Raw genomic sequence first — 17665 nt, 5'->3', positions numbered from 1 at the left:
CATAAATTAAATAGTCCTCTTTGTAGTTAGGGTTCTCACAGAGTCTTTTAATCCATCCATCATTGTTGGAACATCACAGTGCTTTGAGTAGGTGGCACCACCAAAAGGACACCGGAAAAGGAAACAGAAAAGAGAGTAGGGGTTAGTACAGATTTTAGAGCCACCATGAATAGTTATTATAATGAGTTGGATATATAAAGTATCAGGATTTTAATTACAGTGAAGTTATAGAAGGCCATGTTAAAGTAATGTGTTTTCAGCAGTGTTTTAAAGTGCTCTACTGTATCAGCCTGGCGAATTCCTATTGGCAGGCTATTCCAGATTTTAGGTGCATAGCAGCAGAAGGCCGCCTCACCACTTCTTTTAAGTTTTGTTCTTGGAATTCTAAGGAGACACTCATTTGAGGATCTGAGGTTACGATTTGGAATATAAGGTGTCAGACATTCCGATATATAAGATGGGGCGAGATTATTTAAGGCTTTATAAACCATAAGCAGAATTTTAAAGTCAATCCTGAATGACACAGGTAACCAGTGTAGTGACATCAAAACTGGAGAAATGTGCTCAGATTTTCTTTTCCTAGTTAGGATTCTAGCAGCTGCATTCTGCACTAGTTGCAAGTGATTTATGTCTTTTTGGGTAGTCCTGAGAGGAGTGCATTACAGTAATCTAGTCGACTGAAAACAAACGCGTGAACTAATTTCTCAGCATCTTTCAATGATATAAGAGGTCTAACTTTTGCTATGTTTCTTAAGTGAAAAATGCTGTCCTAGTGATCTGATTAATATGTGATTTAAAATTCAGATTACAGTCAACAATTACCCCTAAGCTTTTTACCTCCGTCTTGACTTTTAATCCTAATGTATCCAGTTTATTTCTAATAGCCTCATTGTATCCATTATTGCCAATCACTAAGATTTCAGTTTTCTCTTTATTTAACTTGAGAAAGTTACTATTCATCCATTCTGAGATACAAGTCAGACATTGTGTTAGTGAATCAAGAGAATCGTAGGTCATCAGGTGCTATTGATAAGTACAGCTGTGTGTCATCAGCATAGCTGTGGTAGCTCACGTTGTGCCCTGAGATAATCTGACCTAACGGAAGCATGTAGATTGAGAATAACAGCGGACCCAGGATAGAGCCTTGTGGAACACCATATCGGATATCATGTGTCTTGAGTTGTAATTACCACAACTAACAAAGAATTTTCTCCCTGTCAGGTAGGATTCAAACCAATTTAAGACACTGCCAGAGAGGCCCACCCATTGACTAAGGCGATTTCTAAGAATATTATGATCAATGGTGTCAAATGCAGCACTCAGATCTAAGAGGATGAGAACAGATAAATGGCCTCTGTCTGCATTTACCCGCAAGTCATTTACTACTTTAACGAGTGCAGTTTCTGTGCTGTGATTTGTTCTAAAACTCGACTGAAATTTATCAAGAATAGCATGTTTATTGAGGTGGTCATTTAACTGCATAATGACTGCCTTCTCCAGAACTTTACTTAAGAAAGGCAGGTTAGAGATGGGTCTAAAATTTTCAAGAGCGAGGGTCAAGATTATGTTTCTTAAGTAGGGGTTTAACTACAGCAGTCTTAAGACAGTCTGGGAAGACCCCGTATCTAATGACAATTTACTATGTCAAGAACATTATCAATTAGCACCTGATACTTCTTTGAAAACCTTGTTGGTATTGGGTCAAGGACGCAGGTGGAGGTTTTAATTGAGAATTATTTTTGTAAATCAGGTAAATCTATCCTAGTGAAAGAGTTTAATTTGTTTATAACGGAATGCTGGGGTTTAGGAGGATCCTTAGTGTTGGGGAGATATACTATGTTATTTCTAATATCATTAATTTTTTGATTGAAAAATACAGCGATAGCCTCACAGGTTTTACTGGAAGTACTTAGGAGGCATTCCTTTGAGTTACCTGGGTTTAGTAGGCGATCAATTGTAGAAAATAAGACTCTGGGATTACTAGCATTGTTATTTATAATCTTAGAGAAATAGCAGCGCCTCTCAAGACGGACAGTGTTATTGTATTCTGTTATTTTAACTTTTAATATTTCATAGTGGATAGTTAGTTTAGTCTTCCTCCATTTACGCTCAGCTCTACGGCATGTTCTCTTTAAAATCAGACACTCTTTGGGTCTTCCATGGTATAACAATGCTAGAAGATTTTTAACTGTCTTTTCAGGTGCAACTCTGTCAACAGCAGCTCTCACTTTAGTATTAAATCTTTCCACCTTACTATTTACATTATCCTCGCTATTATAGTTGGCACTATAAACGGACTGATTGCTTAGAATGTTTGTAAGTTTTAAAGCTGCTGATGAGTCAAAGAAGCGTTTTTTAACAATATGCTTCTCATGAGTGTTTTTTATCATTATTTCTATATTAAAAGTAGAAGAAAATGGTCTGATAGACCAATATCAATGATCTGCTTTATATCAACTTTTAGTCCTTTAGCAATCACTAAGTCTAACGTGTGACCTGCTTTATGTGTACATGTAGGCTGATTTACGAGCTGTCTCAAATCAAAAGAGTCCATGAGGTTCTTTTACTTTTTGGTCACACTGATTATGTATATGAAAATTAAAGACGCCGACTATTAAGAGTGTGTCATAGTTCGTAATTAAAATTGACATTATGTCAGAGAATTCCTCAAAAAAAGACGCACTGAACTTTGGAGGTCTAAACACGGATAATACTAGAACGTGAGAATCTCCATTGATAACAATGGCGAGATACTCAAAAGACTTGGATTTACCAAAACTGACATCTTTACACTTTAACCGGCTCGAGTAAATGTTTGCCAAGCCACCGCCTCTTTTTCCTTGGCGATCTTCACGAGTAAAACTGTAATCCGGAGGCGCAGATTCGATTAAAACAGCCGTGCTGTCTGAGCTAAGCCACATTTCACTTAGTGCAATAAAATGGATTTTATTATCACTAATAAGTTTATTGTTGATAAAAAAAAGTCTTGTTAGTTAAAGCTCTAGCATTTAATAGTGCCATATTTAGTGTTTCGGAGGGGCAGAGATAAATACTAAGTGCGTTAATGATATTTGGAACAGGAACTAAGTTATCACCCACATGGCAGCAGACACTGCTCCAATCTGTCTGTCAAGCTCCAGCTCCCTTCTTCCCTCAGTCATGAACAAGACCCTGAGCAACTTGAACTCCTTCACTCGAGGCAGCACCTCATCGCAAACCTGAAGAGGACACTCCACCCTTTTCCAGCTGACAACCATGACCTCAGACTCGGAGGTGCTAATCCTTAGCTTAGCCACCCCAGCAAATCACCCCAGTGCATGCCTGAGATCACAGCCAAATGAAGCCAGCAGGACCACATCATTTGTAAAAAGCAAAGATGCAATCTTGAGGTCACCAAAATGGATAACCTTCACTCCTAGTCCATGCCTAGACAAAACATTTTGACAGTGTTTTCTTAGAACAGAGAAAATGAACAGTTTTGGAAATGTTTCTTATGGCAGAAAGACAGCACCAACAAGTTATTGGATTAAATAACGAGTTTAATTAACAATGAGAATTGTCTGCTGATTAAAAAAATGGGTTGGAGTTTGAGGCACAGATTTAGCTGGTCATCTGTTGGCTCACTTCATATCTCATATTTGTTTGCCATTTAAAGAAGAAAGAAGCAATTCAGAGCACTGAGTCTTAAAAAACAAAACAATTAAAATGAAGAGAAAAGAAGTCAATTAGCAGCAGGAACTGGTCACTAATTAGGAATGTGGCAGGATGGAAACCCTGCAGTGACTGCGGCCCACCAGGACTGGAGGTGAAAACCTAGACATAAAAAGTCAATACGTTTAAGTTACCAATATAATTAGCAGCACACACAATTAAAAAAGGAGCATCTTCATATATATAATTTATTTATCATGCTGTGTGAAGCAGAGTGCACTGGATTTCCATGTATTTTATAAATTCAAGGTCACTGTTCAGTAAATCCTAAGCCTTTTTGCTGCAGTTCTAATTTGACAGTTATTGAACTGCTCTGAACAAAAACGCTTTCTGATAAATTAAGTGCAAAAGTAAAACTAAAAATCCTTTCCAGTGATGATTCTTCAAAAAACATTAAAAGTCATCTGTTGCCTGAAAAAAATGTCATATTTACAAATAATATGTATTTGGATTATGCTTACCTGTTTGGCTTTTTTAAAGTGGTAGTTAAATATTTAGATGTGATTCATTAATGCACTATGGGGTTTTATTGTACAGTTCTTTTTATATTAAATGGCTCAAATTAAAATAAGCTGAGAATAATGAGTTGTCATTTATAAAACTGTGCATTGTTTATTTGTAGCCTTATTTGTGCATTTAAAGAATGTCGAATAAAAAATGCGCTTTTTTCACATTTTTTTGTTTTTTGTAAAAAATGGTAAATATCAGCCTTATTAGGCAGATGTTCAGTGTAAATGTCAAATATCAATATTATATGTCAGATGTCTAACTTATATCTCATAAATCTAGCTTATATGTCAAATGTCTTGCTTATATGCCATATATCCAGGTCTTGTGGAAAATATCTCACTTGTGTCTCACTTCTCTGCCATAGCTGCAATTTTAATTTTAATGTACGTCATACACATATCAATATAGTAGTTGTAACACGTGTACAGAGTACAGTGATCTTGGTTTTTGACTTTTTGTTTCTCACAGACCTTACATAAAAAAGAAAAATGTACTGTCTTTAAGTGGAGCAGCAAAGAACCAGGTGATGGAGTAGCAGCTTCAGGATTACGTTTTTGTTTTTGACTCCTGTTCTTTCTTCATTTTAAGATACTGTTTGTTACTTTGCGCTTGGATATGTTTGCTTTAACGAAAGACCTACTTTTGATCATGTGCTGTTGATTTGCCTTTTCTTATGACCCATTTTTGGAATTCTTTAATTAATACTCAGTTACAGAAAACTTTGTTTTCTTTTTCCTTTAGGACTAGAGGTTTGATGGTTTCCTTCTCCTCCTAATTGTGGCCAATTTTAAAATCCTCAGCCCCATTTTTGGAGAAGGGTCTAGCTGTAGACCTAGATCTTTGAAATTCAGGAACTGAGCTGAACAACCAATTGAATTGCATGTTTATGTCAAATGATTTATACTGTGAACAGTCTGAGAAAGGTCTGGCTGCAGCCCATGAAATTAAACAAAAACCCTACTTTATGACAAACTTGCTACAAGACATATCTACTCACTATTCTATCTATCGAATCTGTGCAATTTGATTTTTTTGTCAATGTAATAAATCTGTGATTGGACTCTGTTTTGGGTCTGTTTAGGCCTGGGGCCTCATGTATAAACGGTGCGTGTGCGCAGAAATGTTGCGTAAGAACTTTTCCACGTTCAAATCGTGATGTATAAAACCTAAACTTGGCGTAAGGCCACACACTTTTCCACGGTACCTCATACCTTGTCATACGCAAGTTCTCCGCTCGGTTTTGCAAACTGCTGGCACCCAGCGTCAAAGCAATGCTACTGTTCCTGTGTGGTTACTCCTTATTTTCCTGACGCGGCTTTATAAATACACTGAAACTAACCGCATATTGTTTATTAGTGTAATGCATCTGATTGTAATTAACTTGTAACAATATAATGGTACAGGGAACAGCCATAGTATTCCAAATACCATAACTGCTTTAGCATTGTTACTCTCACTGCACCTTCTTCTTCTTCTTCTTCTTCTTTCAGCTCCTCCCGTTAGGATTTGCCACAGCGGATCATCTTTTACCATATTACTCTCACTGCACCACTCAGAGTATTTATATCACTGTATCTGAGTGTGAATCACAGCAGCAGCTGATCGGAAAGAGAATTATCGGTATACAGCTTCAAGCTCCTTGTAGAACTGTTTGTACTTATAAGTACAATTACCTCACTGTAAACTTGCACTACAGTTATAATATTACACAACCTGCGCCACTTTATAAAGCGCGTATTTACATATGATGACGATATCATTTTTAAGATGAAATGCAGCAAAATTTGTTTATTATATTATACAGATAAAACTTTAACTTCATTTAAATAATCTATATTCTTCACTGGTACTGGCGTGACGGATAGAATAATTAAACATGTACTACGAAGCTTTTTCAATGTTCCTTAAACGTCTTGAAGAATCGACGCTCTAAGCTTACAGATGGCTTAACATCTATTACAGAGCTGATTGGGCGATCCACCATGCATAAGATAACATATTGACATTGGACTTTCTCTATTGGACACAGAGCCACCCATGAGTACTGCTGCAATAAATAATTTCATCGAAGGTTGCACACAATCACTGCGCCGTGAAACCCATGTTTAATAATGTGCTTTAACTATCATCATGAAAATTATATCACGTATACATCTCTGATATCACGTATACATCTCAGTATTTTAGTTATTCAGAGAGCTGTAATATCATGAATGTAATGGATTCTGTGTCCTGTCGGAGGAAGAGAGCCGGTTTAAGAAGCACGTAGTGATTCACACACATAGAGCACATAGAAGATCACATACAAAACAAAGCATTTAACGTGCTATACTTTATTTACGATGTGATTTGAGAAAATGGTTAATTAAACGATTTTAAGATGAAGTTTATGACGTTCTATTTTAATGACAAAATAAACTACGTGATTAAAGTGGAAGTTTCGAGATTGAAGTTGGCATTTCTTGCTTTTTCCCCACTGTGTGCTTATTTTTTCTCTGTACCCTAATAAGCTTTCATATGACATTCAGACAGTGGGCTACAACTCTTCTTTTCACGGCGACTTTGATATGTGACTTCTTTTTTATTTCCGGCACTGTGCGATTTTGTGAACGTGAGCTTTCAAGTTTCTCCAGCACGCTATGTCACTCGATCAACTTCCTTTTGTTGATTATACCACGGTTTAAGTAAACAAATAATATGTTTTTCCTTTGCCTCCACTTGGTATTCACTGAAATTTTTATATTTTTCCCCGTGCTTTTCTCATTGTCTTTTCACAGAAGGCTGAGCTTAAGGGTGATTTATATTGATTTGCATATTCAAAGAGGCGTAATTCTGGGAGGAGTTGGGGTATTACATAAAGCGCGTGCATGAGCGTTACTTTTCATGCTGACCGGGATTTATGTAGCGGAAGAACGTGGAAGTTGGAGTACGCACAGATTCCTGAAGATTGCTGCATCTGGATTTTTCTGTGCGTAAACACATTTCAGCTTTGTGCTTACGCCATGTTATAGTGCAAATTCTATGCACGGCGTTATACATGAGGCCCCTGAAGTTTACTTTTGAATTGGGGTCTGGCTGCCTGTGGTGAGGCTAATCCAGTGAGCTGAAAAAAGGTAGCTTTTGTGTGGTTTTAAAGCCCAGTACCCATTTTTGAGCTCAGCTTTAGAATTGTACTGCCAGAAGAAGAGTGACAAATAGAAAGAATACACAGGACCAGGAAGTCAAACATAACCAGAAAACAGAAAAGATTCAAATCCAAAAGTCAATCCTAATTTGAAGTACCAGAACCACTGTGCAAACAAAGAACTGTAGTTAAAAATGAAAATACAGGATCAGGGATAATAAGTAAGATAGATAAGTACGTCGAGAGCTTTTTACTTTTGTTATCCAAATCACAGGTTGACAGTGATACAATGAGGCAGTATCTGGCCTATCGCACTGATGATGTTCATAATTGTGATGAACATAAAATGCCCTCACCCCCCAGCAATGTCCAAAGGTGTATAGGCAATGGAGCCTGCAAGATGGCATCGGAGAACAATAATTTAAAAAAATTAATTTCACTGACTCAATAGTGCATAGAAGAAAATAGGACACTAGGCTGGAAATGTTTTATAAACCTTAACAAGAATGTTTCCAAACTCAAACTCTGGGTAAGACTATTTAATATTGCACAATACATTTATTTCAATGAATACAGAAAGCATGAATACATGTAGAAAAAAGAATGCACCATTTTAAAAATGATACTCCATTGAAATATTCTTTTAAATATTTAAACTATTAGTAGACTATTCTTTTACTCTGCAGAATGTAGCCATACCTCTTACTCTTCATTGTTTAATTGTCTTCTATTAAAAGGGCTTCTTGATTTTACATTAGACATCTGCCAATGTGTAAATTCAAGCTGTGGTCTTTCAAAAGGTCAATTGTTAGACAGGAAATTATTATTATGGCCAACATGAATAAGATCTAAATTGTATTATAGCATGTGTTACAGAAGGTAGATGTAAGTCAAAAGTAAGTAGATTTATTGATGTGCTAATACTAAAATAGATTCCTTCAACAGTGGGCAGGGAGGATCAGCAATATAAGATTTTTTTTTTGTTTTACAATATATTACATTATTGGGAACATGGACTGAAAATGCTGTAAGTCCAATGTAGTTTTTAACTGAAGTAGTGTTGTAATATATATGTAATTCTATCTTTAATGAAATATTATTTTATTAATCATTTTTGTGGCATCTGTTCCTATTTAAGTAAAAATATTTTATTAAATAAGTTTATTCTTTGGTCCAGGGTAGACTGGGTGGGGAAAAGTAGCAGGAGTGATTTGTGATAGAAAAGCAGCTGTAAGAGTGAACGAGAAGGTCTATAAAACAGTAGAGAGACCAGCAATGTTGTATGGTTTGGAGATGGTGGCACTGACAAAAGGACAGGAGGCAGAGTTGAAGATGCTTAAATGTTCGCTCAGAGTAACAATGGTAGGCAGGATTAGAAATGAGTATAATAGAGGGACAACATAGGTACAACAGTTTGGTGACCAAGGTAGAGAGGCTAGATGGGGATGGTTTAGGCAAGTGCAGAGGAGAAATGAGGAGTACATCAGGAAAAGAATGTTGAGGATGCCGCTACTGCCAGGTAGTGGAAGGTCAAAGAGGAGGTTTATGGATGTGGTGAGGGAGGACATGAAGGTAGTCGGTGTGGCACAAAATGATCTAAAAGACATGGACAGATGGAGATGGATGATTCACTGTGGAGACCCCTAAATGTGAGAAGCCAAAAGAAGAAGAAGAAGAATCCTTTGATCCAAATATGTCTTAGATTTTCAATGTGTAACAAGTACTGTAAAGTACTTGTTACACATTTTACAAACTTGCAGAAAATAGGAATCATAACTGCCACCATCTAAAAGCAGCGCATTATCAATGATGTCTGCAGTCTCCACCTACCTTCTTGAACCTTCCTGGGCTTGTAAATTGTAATGCAAATGTTCCAGGTTTTCATGGAATGTAAAGCTCAGCATACCTGTATGACATTTTATTGTCAATCCCCCATCCTGCCCCACTTATTTTCAGGGTAATATGTTGACTACTAGAGTACAGTTAGCATTCAAGACCACCAGTGAATTGATACTGTGATACTGCTTATGATTCACATGTGTGCTCTAATTCACATGCATGATCTTTAAGTGTGTGCTGATTTGCATGAATGCAGCTTGCTTTAAAAATACCTCATGTGGAGTGATGGGGAATTGTATAACTTTGCATATTATCTTACATGTTGTAAGGGTGTCCAAAGTTTGGTGTAAAATTTGAGAAATGGTTGGTTTTGACATACCCTACTCATCACCGTTGCAAAGCTCCTTTTTACATATAACCAACAGTTTCATATCAGCACACCATTTGTAATTTCTCCAAGTAGAGGGAGCCATCACATAACAAACAAGATTTGATGCAGCTATTCCATCTCTGTCAAGTCAATATATTTCACTGTTGTCCAGTGTTTTCAGAACATTCCACCTTTCCCAGGATGTTCATGCCAATTTCTGCCTTAGCGCCATCTTTCAGCAGCATCTAGCACATTAGGACGGCTCAAGAGTTCTCCAAAATCCTGGTAAAGTTAAGAGTAGTTTCCTAAATTAGGAACATGTTTTTACTCCTACTCCTAAGTGTAGGGCCTCTGAAATGTTTGAGCCAGTTAGGGCCGCTTTCCGACTCTGAGATGCATGATAAATACGGGTATGGGTCTACGTTTAGTGAGTAGATGACAGCTGAAAAAATTGCTTTTGTGCTTTGGTTTCTGTGCAAAACTCTTGTGTAGTTTGAGGTTGTATTTGTGTCAGTTACTATTCAGGTATGTAAAGCATATTGTGCCATTACCAAAATTACTCCAGGCCGTAACCAGTGCCAAAGGTGCTTTGAAAGTAAAGGGTCTGAATACTTGTGTTGATGTGATATTTCCTGTTTTTATTTTTAACAAATTAGCAACAATATCTAAAATCCTGTTTTTGCTTTGTCATTGTGGGATATTGAGTGTTGCTTAATATGGAGGAAAAATTAATTTAAATAATTTTAGCATAAGCCTGCAACGGTGCCACATGTGATAAAAATGAGTACTTTCTGAATGTCTGATTATGTCTCTGTTACAAACAAGAAGACCTTATCAGTTATTAATTTAGAATGAATTGTTACTTTATACAATGTAATTCTAATTTCTATTGAAGTGTTGAAGAATACTAATTTCTATTTCTTATTTTTACTTAAAACTTGCAAAACTGTAATTCCAAAACATAAGAGTTTCAAACCACTTTAATTAAATTCAGAAATGTGACTGAGCAAAGCATATTCATGCCATGCTGGGAACAAGACAGAAACCAAACCTGAACTTCAGGTCAATTCATTATAGAGCCAGGTGTTACAAACGGCAGAAACCTTCCGACATGTGGAGAATGTGCTCAGGACCAAAAAGACAGCAGCCTTTTGTTCAGTGTGCTTTTTCCAGTGAAATCTTAAGCACACAAAATTAGATTGGACACCTTCCCTTTTATCATCGCAGATCAGTTTAAATACCTAGCAGTAAACATCACGAGTAAACATAAAGCTCGTTATCAAAAAAATGTTGCTGTCTGCATGGAAAAAACTAAGCAAGATTTGCATAGATGGTCTACCCTTCATCTCACTTTAGCTGGAAGAATTAACGTTGTTAAGATGAATATCCTTCCTAAGCTTCTTTTTCTATTTCAAAACATTCCAATATACATCAATAAATCATTTTTTAAGAAATTAGATTCAACCATAACCTCATTTATTTGGAATTCAAAGCATCCATGTATCCAAAAGGTGGCCCTACAAAGACCTAAGAAAGAAGGTGGCATGGCTTCACCTAACTTTCAATTGTATTACTGGGCGGCGAATATACAAGCTATAAAAACCTTGACATGGACACAAATGGATGAATATTCACAGGCCTGGTTTGCAATAGAAATAAAATCCTGCAGTACTTCTTTATATTTCTTGCTGTGTAGCCCAGTAAGTACAAGTCATTGCCAATATAGTAACAACCCAATTGTGCTTCACTTACTCAGAATATGGAACCAATGTAGGAATATTTTAAGATAAAGAAGCTTTTATCTGTGGCACCTCTGCACCTTTTTCCACCCTCTCAAACGTACGCAATTTTTAATATCTGGAAAACATTTGGGATTAAATCGCTTAGAGATCTGTACATAGACGTCTTCGCATTCCTACAAACAATTACACTCCAAATTAAACTTTCCAACATTTCTTTCACTACCTTCAAATTAGAAACTTTGTTAAAGAAAACCTACCCAATTTCCCTTACCTCCAACCTACCTCTATATTGCTCATCCTCAAGGACTCGGACAGCATTTCTGTAATATATAAAACCACTTTACAGTCCCTCCCTTTCAAAGATCCAAGAGTACAGTGGGAAAAGGATCTCTCACTCAATATTTCAGAAACGGAGAGGAAAGTAACAATGCACAGAATTCACTTGAGCTCTGTATGCACAAAGCATACAATTATTCAACTCAAAATTATATATCGAGTGCATCTCTCTCGTTTAAAACTGCCCAAAATGTTTCCCGGGCAAGATCCAAACTGCGAACGTTTCCATTAAGTTCCAGCCTCACTGGGTCACATGTTTTGGGCCTTCACCAAATTAACATCATTTTGAACCAAAATCTTTAAATGCCTATCAGACAGCCTTGGTGTCACAATCCCTCCTAATCCACTAACAGCTGTGTCTGGTGTACCTCCAGATGGGCTTAAAGTGGAGAAGGACAAACAAGTTGTAATTGCCTTTACTACACTTTTGGCACGCAGACTTATCTTGCTCAACTGGAAGAATCCTAACTCACCTCAACTCAGTTGGTAACTGATGTTATATATTATATAAAATTGGAAAGAATTTCCTCTTGGGATTTGTGAATTTCCCCTTGGGATTAATAAAGTATCTATCTATCTATCTATCTAAATAAAATTCTCACTTAGATGATCTGTACAAAACATTTTCAAAATCTGGCAAGATCTGATAAATAACATTTTAGAATAAGCTTTTAAATTGAGGAAGCGGATTCTCTCCCCTCTTTTCTATCTATCTATCTATCTATCTATCTATCTATCTATCTATCTATCTATCTATCTATCTATCTATCTATCTATCTATCTATCTATCTATCTATCTTTATTTATTAATTCATTTATTTATTTGCATATGTTACTATTATTAAAGTTTTACTCTGCTGACCTGACTCTCTTTCTCATGGTTGGTGGTTGATTTGTTTCAAACCAGTTTTGTTAAACTTGACATGCTTGCATGGAATGTTTTTTTTATTTTAATAAAATAAAATATATAATGAAAAGACAGCAGAATTTGGATCCATGAAGCAAACAACAACAACAACATTTATTTATATAGCACATTTTCATACAAAAAGTAGCTCAAAGTGCTTTACATAATGGAGAAAAGAAAAATAAAAGACAAAATAAGAAATTAAAATAAGACAACATTAGTTAACATAGAAAAGGAGTAAGGTCCGATGGACAGAAAAAACGAAAAAAACTCCAGACGGCCAGAGAAAAAAATAAAATCTGCGGTAGTCACTGTGTTACCATGTCTTTAATGTCAAATCAACTTCATTGACAGTGACATTCATACTTGCATTGTTTCTTCACAACAGATGACAACAGTAAAACGAAAAAGGTAAAAATCAAAAGTATTTATAAATCAAATTAAATTTTATTTGACACATTCAGTTATAGATATTATAGACAATAAATACAATAGTGAAATGCTTAGCTGATGAACTCTAAGAAGAACATAAAAAGACAATAAATAATAACTACTCAGCTGTATGAATATCAATATGTACAATGTGAGCAGTAATGTGCATTATATTTGTTCTGTAGCACATGTTGTTAGCTGTTACTGTTATTTGTTGAGCTGTGCTTCCCTTTTGTCTTATCATTTATTAACCCACCTGTCAGTCACGTTCCACACTCACAGTAGTGTCCTAAATGTCTATGAAACTCACGTAAAGCATGTAGGTCCCATAATAAACATTTAAATACAATACACCCCATGTGTCTCAAGTAGGCAGCCCTTCATCTCTTGTTTCGGTCACGTCTGAAGCGTATCTTTAAGGGTATAGAAACCCCTGGGTCTGGTTAGTTGTGGTACTCAGCAATCTGAACCTCTGTCTAGACGCTTCTCTTTGTCTTGATCCAACCATGGAAATCACTCACCTTGTAAGTTTCTTTTAAAGCTTTATTGTTTAATGTATGCTGTCTGCTGTATATTGCTTTGTAAATCATTATTTATTGTCTTTGGTTGTACACCTGTATATACCTGTATGTTTCTTTTGTATATATTTCGGTTTACAGCTAGGTATGTCCAGTAGAAGCTTTTGAGAAAGCTCACCCTTATCGTTTTTATGTGGATGTGGTGAGTTTTTTAAGCTCTCTGTGGCTGTGTTGCACGAACAGCGTGTAGTGAGGCAGAAAAATGAATATTTTAAAATATATATGAAATTAATATAAGTATACAAATACATAATGTATGAGAATTGACAATAGAGCGTCATGTTGCTCCAGGCACTGTCCCCTTTGAGGATGTGGATGGACTGTGGAAAGAAGCTCATTTTGAAAAATTGGGCCCATGTTTTTTTTATAATTCACGCACTCTTAAACCAAAATGTGATGAAATGTCCATGGATTTTCCATGTCAAGATATTCTAAAGCAAGTGCTGCAAAATGAAATTAAAATTTGCATGGAACACCAAGTTTGACTCAGCTTGTGTTGTTATGCATAGTCTTATCCATCTTTTACAATTGAAGAAGTAGTAAGAGTTCTCGTGACTTTTTGACTTTTTACAAATTTTATTTTTTAACATAAATTAGTAACCATTAAATATAAATATACTTGGTTCCATTGAATAATTCTACTTTTCACATATTCCGGTAACTCCATAACTTGCTCCTGAAATATCTATGTGACTGCTGGCTATGGTTCAAACCAGTAATATATGAGATGAACACCAGCGCAGATAATTGCAGTCCTGGCTAATTTAATGACTTCATCTTGCACTTAGTCTCCATTGCAATAAAACACTGAATTTTATGTATTTTTGTTTTTATAAGAATTATTTATACCTTAGAATGTATTTACATGAATAAATTATTTCAATTTTCTTTAACCACATAACCCCATGCCATAGCTCCAAAAAACTTTTTAGTTTTTAATTTTTCTTAATTTTGCTCCACCTCAATTTTTTTATGTGATTTCTGGCTTCATTCAGTTTTAAAATCATGCATACAAAGCTTCATCAGTTATTTCTTGCACACATGGAGCAGTATAAAGCTTTTCAGGGTGTAATGAGGGTAATAAGTCACAATGATGAATCAAATCATCTTTTATTTAAAATGATCCAATATTAATGCCTGACAGAATTTCTTATCTATTTCACAATGACAGCCATATTTTATGCATCATTAAATTAGGCAACAAAGGAATTTCTTCATTAAAACTTCTTTTAGGGAACAGCGATCTACACATTCCAATATGACCTAGCAGTGAATCTTAATTCAGTTTATTTTAGACTAGTGCTCTTCATTGAGTACTGGCTTAGAGTGCCTGCACAAATTTATAGTTATAATACAAAAACACTACATGCTAAAGCTTACAATATTAATATGCACGACATGGTTACTTAAACCGTTTTAAAGTTAAACACCTAACAAAATAAAGCAATTTACACTGGATTTACCTAAACAAATATTGAAAATTTAAAATATGTTATAATTGAGATATGGCCAGATGATAATGGAGGAGTGGAAGGCAAAAATTCCAGTCTGGATCATCCCCTGAGAAAATAATCCTCCAAGGGCTCCATTGTGATATTAGACAAAGGCACAGTCAAAATCAAACAAAGTCACAGTTCTGGTGACCTCAGCCAACTGGCCATCCACCTCCTCGTGGGCATTCTACAGTATCTTAGGTACATAATGCACACTCCGTAAAGGGCATTCATTCTTTTGTTGTTCATCCCAAAGCTTCCCTTATCTCTGGTATCACATCCCATGGGCTTGAGTAGTAGTAGTGATAGTATATAAGGACTAGAATAGGAAACCAAGAACAAATATCAGAACAGAGGAGGGTCAGTGACATTTTATATTAGTTGTCATGCTTGAATTTTATTGCAAATGACTAACTGAGATTCACTATGAACAGCACAAATAACAACTTATGGTTATTACTGATTCACTTTAGAATGAAAGATAATTGGTACATTTTCTTTGGATGGATTAAGAGAAAGAAAACTACAAAACAGCAGACATTTGGTGTGAGGTGTGAAAACCAGGCAAGCTCATTGCATAGTGTGAACGTGGCCCAGACACAGACAGGCAGACATGTTCTCTTTCCACCATCACATGTTTATTTACAATATTTACAAGTCTTACACAAACCCCCCAAAGTCCTGGCCACACAACACCTTTCTTCGGGCCGCCTCTACTCTCATTCCTCTAGCCTTGTCCTGCCTTCACCCGACTCCAGCCTCGAATGAAGGGAGGTGGCCCATTTTATTAGCACCCAGATGTGCTCTAGGTGGATTCCGGCAATCACCCACCGACACGCCCCAGTGTGGCAGAAGTGTTCTCCCAGAAGCTCTCCGGAAGCGGGTGTCCCTGCTTCTCTTCCCCCCAGCACTTTCTGGTTCCCAAGGAATTGGGGTGCCCCCGGCGGTGACCACGGGCACCTACAGGGTTGGGCTTCCAAGCCCTCTACCCATGACCCCCAAAGCAACCAGGGTGGCGGCCCCCACGTGATCCAGGGTGGACGTAGACCCTCTTCCAGTCCTCCAGGGCGTCCCGGCTGGGTCGTCGCCCCTGGCATCCCTGACAGTGCCCCACATCCAGCGAAGACCACTCGGGAGGAGCAGCACGTCCCGCGAGGGCAGCTTACCCCCGAAGCAGGTCCTACTCCTGGGAAGCCGGGGTCCAGCCCTGTTCTCCCAACAGGCATAGGGGCGGAGACGCCACCTGGACACCACCACTTGGTGTCCTCCTGTGCCTCGCACAGGCTGCCCTCCCCCCTCTTACCGGCACCCCAGGGCCCACTCCTTTGGCACCCCCTCCGAGGTTTTCATGCCCCTTTGGTTGGAGCCACTGGCCCCTTTGTAGCCTCCGCCAGCCGTGGCGGCATCCCCACACCAGCGGAGAGTCCTCCCATCGGACGGCCCGTCGTATGAGGGCAGGTTCCCAATAAAGCGGGTCCTACTGCTCGTCCAGGGTCCGGTCCTGCAATAAACAGAAAGACGAGGGCAGAGCCGCTGCCTGGACCCCCTTCCCTGGCGTCCCCTTGTGCCACGCACTGGCACCCCGGCACTTGCCTGTTCGGCACCCCCTCCGTGGGTTCCGTGTCCCTCCTGTCGGTGAATTAGACGGGACCGTCTGCAGACCTTTCCTTTCTGCTGACCTCACGGGTTCCCTCTGCCCCTGCACCCAGCACCACGTCCCATCCTATCGGAGGAACCGGCATTCACCCTTCGATTCCTCCTGTCGCTCTGGGACGCCCTGATGGTCTGAGTCTCCTTATTGCAAAGAAAGAGACTCCTTCCTGTCTGCATCCCTGTAGAGCGGCGCGAGACTGCTGCCGACTCGGGGCGGAGGGCGCTAAGACCTGGGGCACTCAACAGCCCGTGTCCTGCCAGCCCTCTCGCTGTCTCTCCCCTCATTGCACGCACAGTCCCCTGCGCCGCATCCACTGTCGGAGGACTGCTTACTTGATGCTGATCGTTGGTATCACAGCCATTTTAAGCAGACCCTCCTTCATGCTGTACGGGGACGGCTGTACTAACCTTCCCCGCTGTACACCTCCAGCTGAAGAATCCAGCGTCGCGGCGTCTGATCGCCTTCAACAGCTCTTCAAATGACACGACCGCCTTCATCTCCAGTACTCGCAGCTCTGCCCGGAGGGTACGTAGCTCCTGCAACAAACGCTGCTCCGCGGGCTGAAGGCACGCCTCCAGCTCCGACAGAGCAGCCGGCAAAGACAGGAAGTTAACCAACGCGGAGCTTACCTGTCCGTCAGCCCCAAACGGCGGCAACTTCCTGTGGGCCTCTTCCTCCGGCCCAATCGGGTCTCCCCCCGGCATGTGATGGACATTCCTTCGTCCCGCCTCTCTCCAGGCACGCAAGACACACCATCCAATCTCTTGCCTGTAATGGGGAGGGACTTTTGGCCCGTGGCCATTTTGGCTCCCCTCCAAGGGGGCGACGTGCTTGCTTGCAGCCTCCCTGTTTTTCATGCTGCAGCGGCTCCTTTTCCACGACTCCTGCAGGCACCGCCGTGCCGTCTAAGCCCCGCCGACCAGCATGTGTCTGCCACCGACGCGGATCCGGGCCGTCCTTGCCTGCAAG

This window comes from Polypterus senegalus, chromosome 5 (genome assembly GCF_016835505.1).
Source record: "Polypterus senegalus isolate Bchr_013 chromosome 5, ASM1683550v1, whole genome shotgun sequence".
In the NCBI taxonomy this organism is placed as follows: Eukaryota; Metazoa; Chordata; class Cladistia; order Polypteriformes; family Polypteridae; genus Polypterus; species Polypterus senegalus.
This window is presented reverse-complemented; position numbering follows the sequence as displayed.